The 20,330-nt window shown below is 35.6% G+C and overlaps 1 long non-coding RNA gene across 2 annotated transcripts; it reads right to left on the bottom strand.

Annotated features, from left to right (window-relative positions):
* Positions 1–18,074: 18,074 nt before the first annotated feature.
* On the bottom strand, positions 18,075–20,313 carry LOC145572515 (uncharacterized). 2 transcript variants are annotated; one of them, XR_014096873.1, is made up of 5 exons: positions 20,240–20,313; positions 19,777–19,957; positions 19,535–19,674; positions 18,919–18,963; positions 18,075–18,552 (listed from the first exon to the last, which is right to left on the bottom strand). It is a non-coding gene; the product is annotated as an uncharacterized LOC145572515 (long non-coding RNA). The 2 variants fall into 2 exon arrangements; XR_014096872.1 differs by lacking the exon at positions 18,919–18,963.
* Positions 20,314–20,330: the final 17 nt, after the last annotated feature.

Raw genomic sequence — 20,330 nt, 5'->3', positions numbered from 1 at the left:
ATTGTCATTGTCAAACCAAAATTGAGTTATTCTTTGAATATATTTTTTTTATTTTTAAATTGAACCTTGTGGCTTGCACTTATATGATTTTTTTTCCATACAAATAACATAGTTGATATTGGCTTAGATGGTTAAATAGTCATACTTCTTATACGAAGTTGAGGGTTTGAATTTTCTTATCCTTATGTTTTTATACTAACTAATGTTAGTTGCTAGAGTGATGTGGCATTGTTGGAGTGGTTGCTTGGGTGATGTGGCATTGTTTGAGTGATGATGTGGCATCATGACATATTGGGATAGTATAATTAATGGGGAATACGTGGCACATTGATGTTCTTAGAAATGTTTTTTAATATATTAGCAGTATAGATTAGAAAGTAATAACGCTTTAGCCACCGCTATGTTTGGATATAAAGATTTTGAAAAGTAAATCATTTCTCTTGTTTGGATAAGACATAGGGTAAGGCAAGGGAATCCTTTCCCTTTTCTTCCTTTCTATTCCCTCTTTTTCCCTCTAGAGGCAGAGGGAGCGGGTACACTTGTCCCCCCACTTGAAGAATAATTTCAGTTTTTTTATTTAAAAAAAAATTATTGTTTAAATCCCAAATTGTTATTGTTTAATCGTAAATATGTATGTATGAATTATTTTGAAACACTTGAGTTGTCTTGTTAAAATTATACAAGTATTAATCTATATTGCCTACTCTATTCATTTCATGATATTTCCAATAATTTGATTGACACACTTGTTCATATATGGGAGCGTAGTCAGGGTTTAAAAGTTACTAGGATCAACTGGCCAAGAAAAATGTAATTCAAAAATATACTTTAACAAAAAAAAAAAAAAAAAAAAAAAAACTCACATGCATCATATTAATTCACTAACTTATGAATGAAATAATTATTAAATATAAAGGAATACTTAAAAAAAAAAATATTAATTCAATCCATGCAAATTTTAAGAATTGAATAATTAATCGAAAAACATTGGTAGAGTAGAAGAAAGATTTAAACAATATTAGAAAAAAAAAATAATACATAAATAAAATTTGAAAAAGTGGAAAAAAAAAAGTTAAGCTGACTTAAAAATCAAACAATTATAATGTTTATCATTATATTTATATTGTAAAAAAGGTAATTGCTCTAATTAGTTTAAACAAGTTAATAACGTGCTAAACAGAATGAATTATTTGTGTAGTACTTTTCTTATTTAATTGTACATACTTCTTCTAACTAACTATGGCCGAGTAAAACTATCCGAAAAACTGAAAAATCGAAAACTAACCGTTTCGAAATTTAGGGTACCCGATCCAATAATCATAACGGTTCGGGTATCCGTTCCGATAATTTGTTATCGTGTATGGTTATTGGATATCATTTTAAAATTAACGGGTACCCGATCCGATCCGATAAGCAATTTTTTGTTTTTCTTTTTCCCACTTAAATCTATTTTTCCAAAATCTAAACTCTTACTTTACATCATAATCACTTTATAATATCAATGATTAGTAATATTATTAATAATTTGGTAAAGATCATGTGATATTGTTGTTAATTAGTGTTAAATGGTATCATAATAACTACATTATTAAGTTAATTATCGTTATTAAATAACTTATTGGGTACCCGATATCCGATCTGAAAATCCGGATACCCGGCGTCCGGATACCCGAACTTATTGGTTCGGTTTATGGATATCACTTTTAGTGATATTAGTTATCGGGTACCCAAAACGTTAGTACTAACGATATGGGTATCCGTCCCATGCTCACCCCTACTTCTAACGCCCATTTTTTACATCATTTACTCCAGTTTAAATTTCTTCTTCGTAAAACATCATCTTTTGCTTCGATATATCTTCCCCTTCTCTTTGTCAGTTTGGACACCATCAAAATTTTAATCGTTTTTGTTACTCCTTAAAACTTATTAGTCACTCATTTTCTTCAACACATTAATCAAAATTATCGCTTGAGGTGGATTGTCACCATGATATAATCAATCACTGAATAATACCATATTTTTTTGGCCAGCTCCTCCAAAGTAAACCAACTAAGCTCATCAACATCAATTGATCTAGCTTATATAATTAGTCTCCCCACTGACATACTTAAGCACAAAATGAAGCTCTTTAAATTCAACAACTTAGATGATTTAGCAACACAATTTAACAACTAATTAAATTTTTTTTGGAAATATAGCAACATAATATTAAAAAAAAATCAATAAAATTAGATATTCAACAAATTGAATAATTTTTTTAAGCAGCAAATTGCAATTAAAAATTACAAATTGCATGCAAACATTTTTCATTCCAAATTGCAATATGAAAATTGCATTAACTTACCATGTCCAGAAACCAATGTTCTCCTTGCCTCTAAACTCCAATTACTTGTACAACAATTGAATTTTTATTGGTAGATCAGAAGCAATGAAGAACGTAACTAAATTTCAAAAACTGGAAAAAAAAAATGGAAATTACTAAATCGAAGATGAAGAGTCATACTTCAATGGAGGAAATCCCAAGCTTCAAAACAGAAAAAGCATGAAAATGGTGAAGAAACTAGTTAGGGAATTCAACAACAAGTGTTTTTATGTAATTAAACAAAAAGAAAGTAGGCACACACGAGTAATTTAACCTGTTAAAAAGGTAACCAATTTGCTCAAACTAAGCTGAGCAACTACCCTTATAGGCTTATACTTTAGTTTATTCTAATTTAAAAACTATTTTGGATTAAAATAGAAGATAGTCTATAATTCGGATTATTTTTGTTGACTTTTTCTAAAATTCGGTAGTATATATTTTTATTTTTTTTGATTCAAATGAGGCAAAAGCCAAAGGAGAAACACGCAAAATCAAAGCATACAAGAAAACAAAAGCAAAACGAAACTAAACAAAATAGACTAAGAAGGTATTAGGCGTGGGAAAGTCACTCCTCTAATATCCTCCTCTAAGATGCTAGAAACACCAACAGGAATAAAACTAAAAATTTCAATATTAGTGTCTAGAGTGACTCCGCGGTTGGCTAACCAATCCGCCGCGCGATTTCCTTCCCTATAGATGTGCATAACCTCGACCTCCCATTTGTCATCTTGAAGCATACGAAGGCATTGGTTTATCTCATGCACGCTTTCACGATTATATTGCTCACCTTTTTTCATGATTTGAACACAAGCCAGATTATCCAACTGGATTACAAGCCGAGTAATTTGTAGATTTTGAGCAAGCTCCAGGCCACGAGTAAGAGCTAGAATTTCAGCCCTGAAAGCTGAGCAACAGCCAAAATTGGCAGCAAAACCAGAAATAAATTTCCCCTCATAATCACGAATGATGGAACCTCCACCAGCCAAGCCTGGGCTCCCCTTGGCTGTACCATCGCAATTGATGACATACCATCCATTAGGGGGGGGGGGGGGGGGGGGGGGGGGGGGCTGCCACAAGATATGGTGCTGAACATATGAACTCAAGGAGTGAGGTGCCACCTCCTGATTATTAAGGTTGCGAAATGCCTCATCAATTTTGATGCTTAAGAATGCTCCAATATCCACTGGAATTTCATCAAGTCGGTTGAAACAATAACAATTCCTCCAACGCCACACCCACCAATTCACAATACCAAATAAGGTAGGCCATCCTTGGTCATTGGATTTCCCAGACTCACGAAGGTTGTGTGTTAACCATTCCTTCAAAGAGCAATTGAAAAAATTCTGGAATAGATTGGGAGTTAGGACCAAAAGCCACACCTGTTTTGCAGCAGGGGCAGTCCCTTAATATGTGCAGGGTGCTCTCTTCAGTGTTCCCACAGATAAAGCAGCCAGGGTCTTCAGTTAATTTGCGCTTGAACCTGTTTAAATTGCCTAGAATTCGATCATGACACACCAACCATAAAAGGCTCTAATTCGTTGTTATACAGGGTCTGCCCAAATCAACTCCCAACATTCTTCATCTAGGATCTCCGTTTGATGCCTCATGATGCTAATTGCAGACTTGATTGAAAATTTACCCTTATTCCCTTCCTTCCAATAGATGAGATCTCCAATTTCTGGATCAACACGCACCACATGATGTTGAATTATCTTGAGTGTGTCCTGGTTTAGGAAAGGAGCAAAGACATTCCACCTCCAACCTTGATTCTCTTCCCACATTTCTTCGACTGTTGCACCAGCTAGCTCAGGAGGAATAGGCTGCGTAGCCAACTCACTTAGAGGCTTATCCGTCGCCCATTTATGATCCCAAAATAGAGTTCGTGAACCATTGCCAACTGCCGTTCTCGCACCTGTATTTAACCACTTTGCATTTTCAGCTATACCACACCAAACATTCGACATGCCTTGCTTTGGATTGAACATGTCCAAATCACATCTCCCTTTGGATTGAACATGTCCAATTCGACATGGTAGTATATATTATTAAAGTTACATGTGTCATATTATAAAAAAGGTCGTGATGAGAACGGGCCAGAAGTCGAGCCCCTGCCAGCCCATGTAGCTACACCTCTATTAATATACTCCCTCCATCTCATAATATAGTTCCTGCTTTTCTATATTGGAGATTCAAAATGTAATTCTTGTTTCTATTTTTGGATGATATGTAAAGACTATTATATCCTCACTTTTTTAACTTTATTCATTGTACTTCCTAAATTACCCTTAAATTTTGCATATGTCTTGTACTTTTTTCTACTTTCTTTCTCTAACTTTTGTCTATAATTGTACTCTTCACTTTTATTAATGTACTTCATGTCTTCATTCACTTTCTCTTCCCTTTCTTAAATACCGTGAAAAAACACAAATAGCCAAATAGGGACTATATTATGGGACGAAGGGAGTACAAGTTTAACTATAATCCAACAATAAACTTTTTAAAAATGTTTAAATCTTATAAATTAGAGTTAAGCATAAAGGAAGGACTTAACATTTGACATTTATCACCTTTAAGGACCTGACACTTATTTTTTCACCTTTAAGGACCTGAGGTTAGTTTTCCGGCAAGTTAACCCACCTGAGCTCCGGCCTAAAAGTTAAGTCCTTCTAAATAAAAAGTTAAGTCCTTCTAATACAAAAGTTAATTCCTCAAAGCATTTATACATTTCAAACATTCCAACTGTCAAAATATCAAAATATTCCAACTTTTTTAAAAAAAAATAAAAATATTCCAAGTATTCAAAAAATATTCCAACTGTCAAAATAAGAGGTTTGCTGAGAATTCCAAAAAAATAGCCGTTAAACCAACTTATCAGTATAAAAGATAGCTTCTTCTTCCATCATGTATAGTAACCTGAAAAAAAAAATAATCACAATGAGTTAGATGTTGTTTATAACGACAATTGAATTGAATGAAACATACCTCATTAATCGGTTGTTAAATCTGTCAGATTTGACTGAGGAGTTGATAGTGATTTTGGTTGATGTACTGCATTTTTGAAATAATATATGATGTTAGTATGTATAAACAAGTGCACATGAGCAAATTTGTTAAATAAAATTATTAGTAAGTGTATACTTACCACTGCCTGCCTGCTGTAACCATTAGGATAAGTGTAAACTCCCACACCTCTGTTGTGTATAGGGAGATTTACTTGACTGCTGTTTTCTGGCACAATGTTTCCCTTCCCTTTCCCCTTTCCTTTAGTTACTGGTGTCTGCTTCAGCTTCTTTGGGGCCTAATGTTGCCCTGATTCAGTAGAGTCACCCACCTGTGATGATTTAGGTGGCTTTGATGACTTAGGCACAGGTTTTTCTATCAATGGCAATGGGCATTTTCTTTTGTTATGTCCAGCTTCTCCACAGTTAGTGCATTTGTGTAACTCCCCCTTCTTTGACTGCTTGCAGCCTTCTACCTCACCCAAAGATGGCTTTCTCTTTGTAGTTGGCCTGTTTTGGAGTTTCTTGACCGTCGGGGCTAGTATTGGAGCATAAGGGGACTCAAGCCACTCTTGGGGTCCATTTAAAGGCTCGAGTGGGAACTCATAAGCCTTTAAGTATTTGTCCTTAGTGAACCAAGTTGATACATAATGTTCCGGGTGCTCAACGGCTTTCCAAATTGCTGCAACAGCATGATTACATGGCACTCCACTAAGCTGCCATGCATTGCAACTACAAGTTTTGTCTAGTAGGCTGACAACATATCTAGTTTGTGTTGCCCCTTCCCTAACCCCATATGTGAAATGGCCATCCCAAAATGCAACCCAACCTCTTGCATCTATCTTTGACTTCTCTAATTTCTTTTTGATTTTAGGACAGATTTGAATGTCCTTGTTACCAATGAAGTCCCTTTTCTTGTGAAGCCTCTCCATTAGGCTTTCTCTAATATCTTCCAACATGGTTATGATGGGCTTGTTTCTTCTAGAAAGTATGTAAGCATTGAAAACTTCATTCATATTATTATCAATGCTCTCACACTGTGATGTTGAAGTCAAAAAAGCCCTCACCCACTTCTTATAATTTTTCTTCATCAAGTCTTCACCTGCTTTGACTGACATTAAGGAGAAGAGCTGCATGTTTCCAGTAAAATCATTCTCTGTTGTGCTTTTAGCCACTTTCCAAAACCCTCTCCTGTATTGCAAACTACCTCCAAATTTCTGCCTAAAATTGCAATAGACATGTCGAGCACAAACTCTTGTGTCTGCACTAGGCCATATGTCACCAACAGCCTTGAGCAACCCTTTTTGTTGGTCACTCATGATGGTATAACCAGCACCATCAGCTGTACCTAAGTCATCAACAAGTAAACACAAAAACCATGTCCATGTCGCTGTGTTTTCAATTTCAACACAAGCCCAGGCAACTGGGAACATTTGGTTGTTCCCATCTCTGCCAACAGCAACAAGAAGTTGGCCCCCATAAGGACCTTTTAAAAAACAGTCATCTAATCCAAAAAAAGGGCCTACAACCAGCTAGGAACCCCTTTTTTAAAGCAGAAAAACAGATGTAGACTCTTTCAAAAACATTGTTATTCAACTTGAACTTCACTGTGTTATCAGGATTAGACCTAAGAATTTCTTGAGCATATCTGTAAAGGAGTAAGTATTGTTCTTTATATTTGATAGGTTGTCGTACACCTATCAAAAATAAATTCCAAACAAAACCAACTAACAATGTAGTGGTAAGTAGGGTCGAATCCACAGAGAGATGGCTATTTAATCTAACCTCTAAGAATTTGGTGAAACTAAACTATGTCACGAAATTGGGATAAAAAGATAGTCTAAATTAAAATAGGAACAAAACAATTAATAAAAACATCTAGGGTTATGGTTCACCATGTTTATAGTTCTAAATCTATTAAATATCAATAACAATTCAATCAATCAATTATCTAGAGCAATTGCTAAGCCTGCGGTCGGGTCTTAACATCTCTCAATTCAACATATGTAGTTTGGTCGCTAACATAATCAGAATTGCTAATTGTAGGTAAGCCTTTAAAAGTAAGATCTTTCGATTCAAACTCTTATTAACAATAATTAATCAAACAATTGATCAGGTTGCAAGATTAACAATAAAATACTATCAATTAGAGAAATCAATGATACAATTGTTAAGTTATTCCATAGCTTGTAGAGGATGAAATTATTACAATGGATGTTTGCCTTGATGACATGTAAACTTAATCACCGACCCTTTGACAAAACTACTATTATTACTTGATGACTTGTAAATTTAATCACCCTTAAAAGACATTGTGTTTAATATAAAGATTTGTACCCTTCATTGCTTCAATGAAACCCTATAATGTTTGGGTAGAACCCTACAATAATTTAGTGGATCCATTCGAATTCAGTCTAAAGAGTTGTACCTTTGACTGTTTTAATGGAACCTTATAGTATTTCATTAAAACCTTACAGTATTTCATTGAAACCTTACAATAATTTAATGGAACCCCTCTAATTCAATATAAAGAGTTATACTCTTCATTGCTTCAATGAAACCTTAGAACCCTACAGTAATTTAGTGGATCCCTTCGAATTCAGTTTAAGAGTTGTACCCTTGACTGTTTCAATGGAACCTTACGATGTTTCAATAGAACATTACAATAATATAATAGAACCCTTCCAATCAATGAATAACATAATACTAAAACAGACACCAGGAATGACACGTGTCAAATCCTGGTGTAGTTTTTTCCCTCCAAAAAAACTCTTCCTTTTTTTGCTATAATCTTCTTTGAGAAGTTTTTTTTTTTTTTTTTTTTTTTTGAAGGAAGGAAAGAGCTTTTATTTATATAATTAAATCAAGTCCATTTCTACCAAAGACAATATGCCTTGGGGAAAGGAAGACAAACGTACAAGTTCCACATTCTCACCCGTTTCCCATCGTGCTATTAGATGAGCCACGGTATTACATGAACGTTTAATATGTGAAAAAGTACATAACGCAAACTTAGCTCTATCAATACATATGTCATCAAAAACAGAATAAATGGGTGAACGACCCTCCTCAGTCGATCTCACAGCCTTTATCACATTAATGGCATTCGATTCCACCATGATTCGAGTATACCCCAGTCTGCTGTAGGGCGTAGCGAACAGCCACGGCTTCCACAACCTCAGGAGCTGCAATGGCGGCCTTTCTCTTTATAGCAGCTACAATCCTTCCTTCGGCATCCCTACATACGACACAAAGCCCAGCCACTACTAGGTACATGAGCATCGACATTAATTTTAATCGTACCTATTGGAGGACAACTCCAACTAGCAATGCTATGAGGCGTAACCACGCAATCAACTTTGTGGAACACGCTTTTTGCATAGGAGTGGTAGTCATTAACAAGCCTGCAATATCCAGCCGCAAGAAGCACAACATTTGGTCTTTCATTCTCGAAGATAGTGAGGTTCCTACATCACCAAGCTGCCCACATCAAAGCAGCCATAGTACTTAAAGCCTCACCATTACACTTACCGTAAAGCCACGCCCATAGAGCAGCAAAGGAGTGCGTAGGAGCTTCAATCAAGTTTGATTTTAGTTCACTACACTCCCAAATAGCAGCAGCCGCATCACATTCCACCATGGCATGCCAAATGGTTTCATCATGGTGGCCACAAATCTGGCAGGAAGTGTCATTTGCTATATGACGTTGCACAAGTCTGCTCTTGACAGCAAGGTTCCCCTTCACCGCGCTCCATAGAAAGTGCAGCAACTTTGGTGACCCTCGAGTTCCCCATACCATCCTCAAACCTCATCAACAGGGATACCAGCCAACTCACTCCCCTCACCACCCTTTGCAAGCCAATAACCAGAACGCACAGAGTACAAACCCACCTTAGATTGCCACCAAAAGACACTGTGAGCTTGTCTCGAAAAAGGCAGAGGAGTAGCTAGAATTTTTGCCCCTGTAACCTCCCCCACTAATGAATGAACCTTAGCAGCGTGCCACTCCTTACCACCATCAGAAAAAAGTTCATGCACAAGCATGTTCTCGTCAGCACCCATAGGCATATTTAGCATCAAAGGCTTCCCCTCTTGCACAACTCACGGCTCCTTCCAAACCCGAATGTTATTACCATCACCAACTCTCTAAGCTAGTCCATCTCGCAACAAACCCTTTTCCCCCCACATACTTCTCCAAGTATAACTTGGATCATAACCCCTTAGAGCATCAATAACATTCGAATTCTTAAAGTAGCGAGCTTTAAGAATTTTATGGAGCAATGTAGAATCATTTGTGAGCAGCCTCCAATTTTGTTTTGCAAGGAGTGCTTGGTTGAAACATTTAAGATCTCTAAAACCCATCCCACCTTTTGCCTTTGGAACACACAATCTTTCCCAACTTTGCCAATGTAGTTTTCTTTCATTTTCTCTAGACCCCCACCAAAATCGACATAACAAGGTGTGAATCTCATCAATCAATCCATCTGGGATCTTAAAAACGCTCATCATGTATGTTGGGATAACTTGAGCAACGACCTTAATCAAGACTTCCTTCCCTGGCTTAGAGAGTAAACGTTCCTTCCACCCATTCAGTTTTTTCCATATTCTTTCCTTCAAACAAGCAAAAATTGCCTTTTTTGATTTACCAATCATCGTCGGCAAACCTAAGTACTTCTCATGTCTCTCCACCTCACGAACACCCAAGGTATCGATAATATCTTTCCTTCTCTCACCATTGACACATTTGCTAAAAGCGACCTCTGTCTTACTCAAATTGACTTTCTGACGAGATGCTCTCTCAAATAAATCGATAATTTCAGCTATTTTCGAACATTCCTGCAGAGTGGCATTTGCAAAAAGAATACTATCATCGGCGAAAAAAAGGTGAGATACTCTAGGTGCAGAATGACAAACTCTAGCCCCACTAATTTTTTTCTCCCGGGTGCTTTCGAAATAAGACCTGAAAAAGCGTCAGCACACAGCAGAAACAAATATGGTGAAATTGGATCCCCTTGACGAAGACCTCTAGATGGGAGCACAGAGCCCAAAATTTCACCATTCACCTTGAAAGAAAAAGAGACACTCGAAAGACAATCCATCACTTTTCGAACCCACCCATTGCAAAATCCCAAGTTAAGCATAACTCTCTCTAAAAAACACCATTTTACACGATCATAAGCTTTAGTTATATCAAGCTTAAGAGCCACCGTACCATCTCTCCCTTCACCCCTCCTCTTCATAGAGTGAAAAATCTCAAAAGCAATAAAGGCATTGTCAGTAATCAAACGACCCGGGATAAAAGCACTCTGGTTTACAGAAATAATATCATTGAGAAAAGGCTTTAGCTTATTAGCCAAAGTTTTGATATTATTTTGTATATTACATTGCAACAGCTAATTGGCCGGAACTCCGACATGTATTTAGGCTCGGCACATTTGGGAATTAAAACAATACATGTCCTATTAATTTCAGTAATATCAATCAAACCCCTCCACCAATTTTTCACCATTGCAATAATATCAGAACCAACAATATGCCAAAATTTCTGAAAAAATAGAGCATGCATACCGTCTGTACCAGGAGCCTTATTTGGATGCATCTGAAATAAAACCAACTTAATCTCCTCAGAGCTCGGTTCTTCGGAAAGCTTTTGATTCATTTCACTCGTCACCAACGTATCAATCCCCTCCAACGCTGCCTCAATATCCACCGGATCATCTGTTTTGAACAAGTTCGAAAAATACTCGGCCACCACATTCTGTAATTGAGTTTCATCATCGACCCACTCCCCTGCCGAAATGAACAGTCCCTCAATTCGGTTTTTTTTCCTTCTCTGACTTGCCTTCCGATGGAAATATGCCGTATTTTTATCCCCATCCTTCAACTCATTCGCACGAGCCCTCGCATACCAATATGTTTCTTCCTGGCAACAAAGCTCATTGATGGCCCCTGAAATTTTTTCACACTGACTCAGCCTAGCAGCGTCCATATGGCCTCCCTGCGCTTCTTGAAGCTCGGTCTCCAGAGCTCTGATTTTTCTCTTCACATCACCAAAAGATTTTGCAGCCCATTTAGACAAAGCACTCGCACACAAAGCAATGCGAGTATGGGGAGCGTTACCAGCCCCTTCCTCCCACGCTTTCCCAACAACATCATTGCATTCCGGTTTGGAAAGCCACATTGCTTTAAACCCATACAATTTTTTCCTCCTCCCACGTTCATAATAATTAATCGTATCCAGTAGTATCGGAGCATGATCAGAATCAATACGAGCAAGATGTTTGACTTTAAAATTCGGCCACAATTCGCACCAAGGATCATCCCCAAGAAACCTATCGAGTCTCTCCCGAATAATAGTGTCTTCCGTTCTCCCCCTTTTCCAAGTGAAAATACTACCCGTAAATCCCAAGTCACGTAATCCACAATCATCAATGGCACCCCTAAAAGCGTCCATCAAATACGCACTGTCTCACGGCCCTCCCTCTTCTCCGACATGCTCACTATTTCGTTGAAATCTCCAAACATAATGCAAGGAAGATTACAATCCCTCTTTAAGGCTCTCATAAGGTCCCAAGTCTTGTGCTTATTCTCCGTCTCCGGCCACCCATAGATGCCAATCGCTCGCCATTGCGGAACACCCAATCTATCACAAACATCGGCTGCAAAGTGATGCACAGAGTATGAAACAACAATCAGATTCACATCATGCCACCTAAACCCCATACCCCCAGAATTCCCATTACAACTCAAGCATATACCATTCTCGTACCCACACCTTCTTTTAATCCTCTCCAACACAACACTATCAATTATTGTTTCCGTCAAAAACACCACACTTGGCCTCTCTCTCCAACATAAATCCTGGAGAGTTCTCTCCGTCCAAGGGTTGCCAACCCCTTAAACGTTCCAACTTAATATTTTCATTGATTTTCGAGGGCATGGTCATTACCATCACCCTCTACTTGCATGTTACTGTCCCCAGAGTTAGATAAAAGCCCCAACTTTCCTCTTTTTTCCACTTCCTCTTCCTCTTCCTCTTCATGACCCATCTCTGCTATCCTCCTCTTTATATTATATAACACCTCATTCTCATTACTGCCCATAGCAGCCCCCTTACTACCATCCCCATACCCCTCATCCATTCTCACTAATTTTTTCCATTTTTTTGTATTTTTTGTACTCATCCCTACAGCAAATTCCCCCTTCCCCCAATCAGACCCCTCACCCAAATTCCCCCCGGCACCCACAACCCCACCCTCCTTTATATGCTCCTCCCTCACATTATTCTTCCCTTCCATCACTACTCCCACACACACATCATCACCATCACTTACAATCGGGTCACACACACTCCCTTGCATACTCGCCATCACACCCTTAGGACGTAGCACGGGTTTATTTGTATAGGGATCAACAACAATTTGCAAAGCAGCAACTCTATCTTTTGGTGCATTGTCAGTAGGCATGTGCATAGACGATGAGAAGAGCGGTTTACGGCCACGCAACTCCTTTCCCCCAACCTTCAGTGCTTCGGGTTTGTGAGTAAATATAAGGGAATGAGACGTTTTCCGTAGACTCTCAACCTCCTCCTTTAACTTCTCGTGCCCCTTTCGAGGCGACGCCCGCAACCACAATCCCCATTGCTTCTCCTCAATCACCTCGTCTTCATCAACATTAGGGCAATCTTTTTCGGTATGGCCTAAAATTCCACACATGAAGCAGAAAGTTGATAACCTCTCGTACTTGAATTGCACCGAGGTAACAACCCCTTTTTTATTTCGAAATTTCTGTAGTCTTTGAATAGGTTTGTATGTATCAATCATCACACGAGCCCTCCTTGATTTATCCCACCCCAATTCGTCTTTCTCAACCTCCAATACAACACCAACTTTCTCAACAATCTTCTTCACATCCTCACCAGACCTGCTATCAAAAGGGAGATTATATAGCCTAATCCAGAACAGGCACAATTTGAGCTCAATGTTCTCAGGTTGTTCGTCCCCCTAATGTCTTTAAGTAATAGCAATTGATTGTCAAAATTCCATGGAGCACCATCAAGAACTTTCTCCTTGTCACGCCAATGGAAGAATTGAATTACAAATAGATTGTTCTCGATCTTACGGAATAGCACACCCCTAGACAATGACCAAATCTGCTTTAGGGTTTTTTGTAGCGCTTCAAAATTATACGATCTAATAGTCAGTAATTTTCCCACCAAAGATAGGGCTAATTTATTGTCCTGTTCTTTAGCATTCGATTCACCTAATTCTGCAATTTCGTTCTCTTCATCAGTAATACTCAATTTTGACCACTTCTCAATATTTCCCCTGCCATTCTGATTGAAAACACCACGGAAACCCCCTCCCGGAGAAAGGGAGACCGCTTGAACGCGCAAGAGAAACACTCAGACCTCCATCCTAGGGAACCCTAAACCAGAGCGAGACTCTACGTTCTATAAAATTTCTTTCATTACTAAAATTCACGTATTATTTCAAATATAATAACAATCATAATAAATATTATTTCAAATATTTTACATGTATCTTTTATAGTAAATATATTCCTTTTATTTATTACTCTATTTTCCATAAATACTACTCTATATGACAAATCTTTAATACATCACAATTTTTTTTTTTCATTCAATTGATTAATATAATTTAAAATGATGAATCTAATAAATAATACTTCCTCCGTTTTTTAAATATTGCACCACTTACCTTTTAAGGAAATAGCATAAATATTGCACCATTTCTATTTTAGAAAAAGAAATATTTGTGTTCATACTACAAATACCAAATATACCCTTTCTTTTTCACACTTAATTTTTTAGTTTATGTATACCATCACATGGACAATCTTGTATTTTTACCTTTCTCTCTCATCCTTTTTTCCACTACCAAAAATCTTGTGCTAAACTCCTATGGTGCAATAAAAAAAAGAACGGAGGAAGTAGATTTTTTAAATTATTATTAAATGGGATTTTGAATTTTTTTTTTTTAATTTTTTTTTAGTACTTTAATTGGTTTCTCACCTAATCCTAATACGAATAGCCCAATAAAAATATGAAGAGAATTTAATCATGTAAGATAATTTGATTAAATTCTTTGTATTTGTATCTCCAATACTTCATATAGTATCATAATTTAGGGAAAAAATTGACTAAATATCAAAACGGGGTTATCATTCCTTCCCATTAAGTGTAATACATAATTTTAAATACTTATTTGATTAATAAAAAAGAAAATTTTATACTAATTTATCATTGAATTTTTAAAACACTCATATGGTCTAACATGTAGATGTAGTTTTAATATACACATTTGTCTAACTGACCCTTTCGTTATATTTCATGTTTCATTTCATTATATACGCAAAATAAGAAGATAATAAATATGTTATAGATGTATTTCATCTATGCTATTTTTTAATACAATTTTTTTTTTCTTTTATTGATTAAATTTAGTGAAATATCCGTGCATGGCACGGAACCTAATCTAGTTCAATATAAAGAGTTGTACCCTACATTGCTTCAATGGAATCCTACTATATTTCGGTATAACCCCTATAATAATTTAGTGAATTTCTTCCAATTCAGTGTAACGAGTTGTACCCTTGATTGTTTCAAAGGAACCCCGCTATACTTTAGTGGAACCTTTCCACTTTAGGGTATAGATTTGTACCCTTAATTTTGTTTTCAGCTGATCCAAAACCAAAAAACAATGAACAATAGCTTCAAATTTAACATTTTTTTATGAACTTCATAATTACCGTAAACCTTTGATATTAGAAACAACTTAGATCAATAGATGATTACTTGTAAAATCAAATCTAACAGATTTTCACATCAAGTTAATGGTCCAAACACAAATTACATGTTTGTTATGTCAATATTCTTAAGATATTTTTCTTCTCCGTGTTTGATAAGAAATATCAATATTGTTAAGATATTTACTGGTTTCAACTTCTTACCCACAAAAACATAATCACACTTGTTAACTGGTACAATAATTTAATGTATCCTAAACATAATTGAAGAGTTGTACCCCTCATTGTTTCATTGAAACCGTATATTATTTTAGTGGAATCCTTCATTGTACAAGTATAACCCTGCAAACATAATCGAAGAGTATTGTTTCAATGGAGCCCTTCACTATTTTAGTGGAACCCTTCATTGTTTCAATGGAATCCTCAATTCACCCTGTAATTAAAGTCATACCCTTATTTGTTTCAGTGGAACCCTACACCGTTTAAGTGGAACCCTGCAATGTTTAAGTGGAATCATACGATGTTTAAGTGAAACGTTTCTCTTGTACACGTATGCCAATGCAAAACTTTGACTGAAAATATTTGTAATTATCAATAAGTAAAAACAATTAGACGATTCCAACAAATACCCACATGACTATATTTATTCTTATGTATAATCATAAACATTAGTCAAAGTGAGTTAGAAGAATATAATGCAAAAAATCAAAACATTTCATTTATTTAAACATGGAAGGAGTAAAAAAAAAATGTCAGGATCGCTTCTTTGGAAAATCACTTTGACTAATTATGCACTATTCAATCACTATTTTTACTTACTTTTTTTGCCTATAACAAATGAATATATGTCATTTGATTACTCATAAATGTCATGATTTATTTATGTTATATGTAATTTGATTTCTCATAAATGGCATGATTAATTTATGTAATACTACGACCTTGTTCTTTAGAGCTGCTCTGCTCTGCTGAGCCCTGCTCTGCTCTGCTCTGCTGAGCCCTGCTCTGCTCAGATCAAATCCACTATAATAAAAGTGGAGACGCGTCAGACAACGTGTCCCGCACCCCTATAGCTATAAACTAGTTACATTATAGCTAGATCAAATTCGCTACAGCTAGAGGAGTGGGGACCCAGATTGTATTTCGGCTCCCCATTAATTTCTTGTAATTTGATTGATTCTGTAGGTTTTGTTTATAACAATAATAATAATAATAATAATAATAATAATAATAATAATAATAATAATAATAATAATAATAATAATAATAATAATAATAATAATAATGTCGAAATCTGCTCTGCTTTGTTGACCCCTGCTTTGCTCTGCCTAGAAGCTCAAAAGAACAGGGCCTACCTATGTTTCACATTTTTTGCAACTTAAAAGGGTGTATGGACTCCTAGACAAAATTTGTTTGTGAGTGTAAGATAAAGAAAGAAAAATAGGAATGCGTGTAATGAGAAGAGAGATAGAGAGAAATGGCAACCTAAAAAGGAAAGAAAACTTTAGTTGCAAATTATGTATATTACCATCCATTTTTGGCAAAAGTTACAAAAATTATGAAACGGAGGTAGTATATCATTTTATTACTCATTATAGCTTTTTCATACAAAGGGTACCATTAAATCACAGAAGGGTATCACTAACTTACAGAAGAGTACCACTTTTGATGCAACTATTATTCAAAATACAAGAGCAAATGGTAGATAAGGACTAAGTACCCTTTAATGTCACAATGGTACCACTGCACATTGAAAGGGTTCCACTATAATATTGTATAGTACAGCTGAAACACAGATATCATTGAGTAAAACAAAAGTGCATTTGGTATCCACGAGGGTACCATTGGCACCTACTAGGGTAGAACCACAGCCGTAAATTCCTATAAATAAAAAAAATAATATATTTATTAGAGTCTTTATTAAATGCCTATAATTCCAAATAACAACGACGTGCACACTCTAATATTCAATTAAATATTGTGTATGCTATCATAGATTTTTTTTTTTTTTTTAAATTTTTTTTCATGTTAAACTTAAAACGTACAATTTGTTAAATCACAAAGTTGAAAAGTGCAATAATCGGGCACAAATATAGGGACATAGGCCATCACCTTATATGAAGGAACTGATTGGATTATATTAGATTGGAACTAACCCAACTTATTTATGATATAACACTTAATAATTAACTACAATTCATTCAACTAGCCAACGATACAAACCAAGTAGACTCAACCGATGTTTAGAGCATTTTAAAAATATATAAACCAATTACAAATAACCCAATTTTAGTCATTTAGACAATATAACTACATCGTTAAACTCCATACATTACAAATTAAATTCATTAAATTTAACATGCATACTCCATTCTTGTAACCAAAAACAATTATAAGGTATAGATAGATTTTCCCAATTAAACAATTATTAATGTTATAGGATTACACTACACATTATTATCCAAGGGTACCTTTGACATACAAAAGGGTATCACTGACATACATAAGGATACCACTGACATGTTAATAATGAAACTATTATTTAGAATACAACAATACACGGTACTTCTGGAGTATTCTTAAGAACTGGGTTTGAAAGGTATGCTACTAAAAGTGACACTAGTCAAACTGGGTTTTAAAAATGTACCAGTGAGATATATGCTAACAATGTCCTAATCGTTTTCCAAGTTCACATTGTTGCGGCAAAAATTATAAGATATCTATTAAAAAGTTAGTTCAAGTAAGTGCTTATCCTTTTGAAGTTTTAATATGCAATTGTATTAAGTAATATGTAAACTATACATTTTGCTTACATCTCTAACTTGTGAGTATATTGTGACGGACCTGCCATTGTTTTTATTTTAAATAACACATAATATTATTAAAGGTGTGCATTAATAGAGACCTGTTAGATAAGATAACATTTATACATGAACTAGTACCAAAAAAAAAAAAAAAAAAAAAAAAAAAAAAAAAAAAAAAAAAAAAAAAAAACAAACAAATTCACTAGTAGACAAAATGCTAAAATTATTAGTAACTTGCTATTGTTAATTTTTAATATTGCATCATCAGCTCAACACAGAATAACATGTATTTGTAAATCATAAACATGACTCATAACAAATAATAGCTACAAAAGTGTTTACTTAAATAAGCTCCCAATCTGTAGAACCTCACTCTTTGGGAGCTTGCACCATGAGTTGGCTCTTGAATAGATGCTAAAGCTAATGGATGCCCATCAGAGCCATCTAATCTGTTGAATGATAAATTAGGTAATTCAGGACATAAATTTCCTTTAGTCCAAAACCGATAAGCTGACCCTCTCTCAAGGGTTTCTGAAAGTTGATGCAGACCAAACCGAGAGACCATTGTATTGGTCAGGTTGTCGAGCATTTTAGTGCTGAGACCAAGCCTTCCGCAAACCTGCTCAAATAGGATTTTAGATGTGAATGAAGCTTAAGACCTAATTCACGCAAACACATACGGAGTACAAAAGTAAAATATACTTAAATGCAATTGTTCATGAATACATTACAACAACAACAAAGCCTTGGTCCCAAAATGATTTGGGATCGGTTAACATGAATCGTCATAAGGAACCGTACAATACAAAAAGGGACATAAGAAGATAATCAGTTGAAAGAGTTTGAAAAAAAAAGGTGAGTAAAGTGAGATAAAGAAAGAGCATCCAAGAGAAATAAAGGGTGTGCATGAATACATTCATTTAAAAAACAGATAAAAAAATTATTAACAAATAAAAAAATCTAGGGAGAATTATACTAAACTCACACGAAAATATTCGATATAGATCTCACTGTGTTTCGCCTGTTGGACCTTGGGGAAAGAATAAAGTATTCATTAGAAAAACACAGCCAAAACCAAGATGATTAAGACAAGTTAACCTAAACTATTATCAATAAGGCCCTTGGACAGAGAATGGCCAAAAAATTGATCAAGCATGATTTCCAAAGTTAGAATAAATGGGGAGCATGCGCTTTCAATCATATCCCACTAAATTTGATGAAATGCTTCACTACATTATCGTACCTCATGATGAAAAACATATGAAACACTTTGAAAAGGCTTCAAAAGTTGTTGATAAAGGAAATGAGACTCAAACAACAAAAATGAGAACTAAAAAAGAAAACCCACTTCCTAAATTAACATGATAACTGAATGTTTCATAAGTCTATAAGGGACTTCAAAAACATTGTCAGATTGTTCGAAGTCTTAGATGATTATGGTACTAATATGTATGAAGTTATGGACACAAAGTACAGAATTAGTGAAGTTATGTTTCATAAGAAGTTCTCATAAAAAACAGTAGTAGAAAATATAACACCACAAGACTGGAAGTTCCATATTTTTGAGCAAAATAAAATGCACAAAAAAATAAAGACCATACCAGTGCTACAACCAGTTGATAGCTTGTCCTTGAAAGCCATATCAAGAGCACGATCCAGCTGAGCCTCCGTAGGTTGTGGGCTAGCTATTTTGGTCCCTCCAATATTTAAGCTGCCCTGTTTCTTCCTAACAATATTCCACCTAAAAAATCAGCCAAGGTATAAGTTCACCATGCCACCAGGAATGTCAAGTTTCAAATATTATGCGCTTTGCCTCATCCTAACAAATTCAAATAGAGCAGACCTTGCCTTTGGCTTGCTCAAGTCTATCACAAACAGCTTTCATTGCAAGCAAGAAATCATTAACACGCACATCATCTTGGCCACCTTCTTCAAGGTCAGCACCACTGACATTGTCTCCGAGGTTTTCTTCCAATATTCCTATATCACAGCTTTTCACAAATTCGAGTACTGTGAACATCATACTGCACACATATTCAATTTCAATTAAATCACCCCAAAACCAAAACAAGCTCAATTAAATCAAAAAAAAGGAGAACACTCTTGTTCATCCGGATTATAATTCACAATAATTAAATCAAACGAAGTTAAATCACCTTTCAAATAATTAAAATTTGGGAGATTTCTTTCAAGAAGCTCAATTAAATCAAACGAAATTGAGCTTAAAGTTACGTAACATATATTGTTTCAGTAATATATTAATTTGATTAATTTGGGGAAAAATTACAAATTTAAAAAGAATTTACTTTGTTCAGATTCTTGACTTTTCCTCGCCTACACTGCTTCGTTTCTCCACGCGCCAAAACCAGCCACCCAGCTAAGAGAGAGAGAGAGAGA

This window comes from Chenopodium album, chromosome 12, assembly GCF_948465745.1.
Source record: "Chenopodium album chromosome 12, dcCheAlbu1.1, whole genome shotgun sequence".
NCBI classification, from domain to species: domain Eukaryota; kingdom Viridiplantae; phylum Streptophyta; class Magnoliopsida; order Caryophyllales; family Amaranthaceae; genus Chenopodium; species Chenopodium album.
The sequence above is the reverse complement of the archived record's forward strand: the minus strand, read 5'-3'. Positions and strand labels throughout refer to the sequence as shown.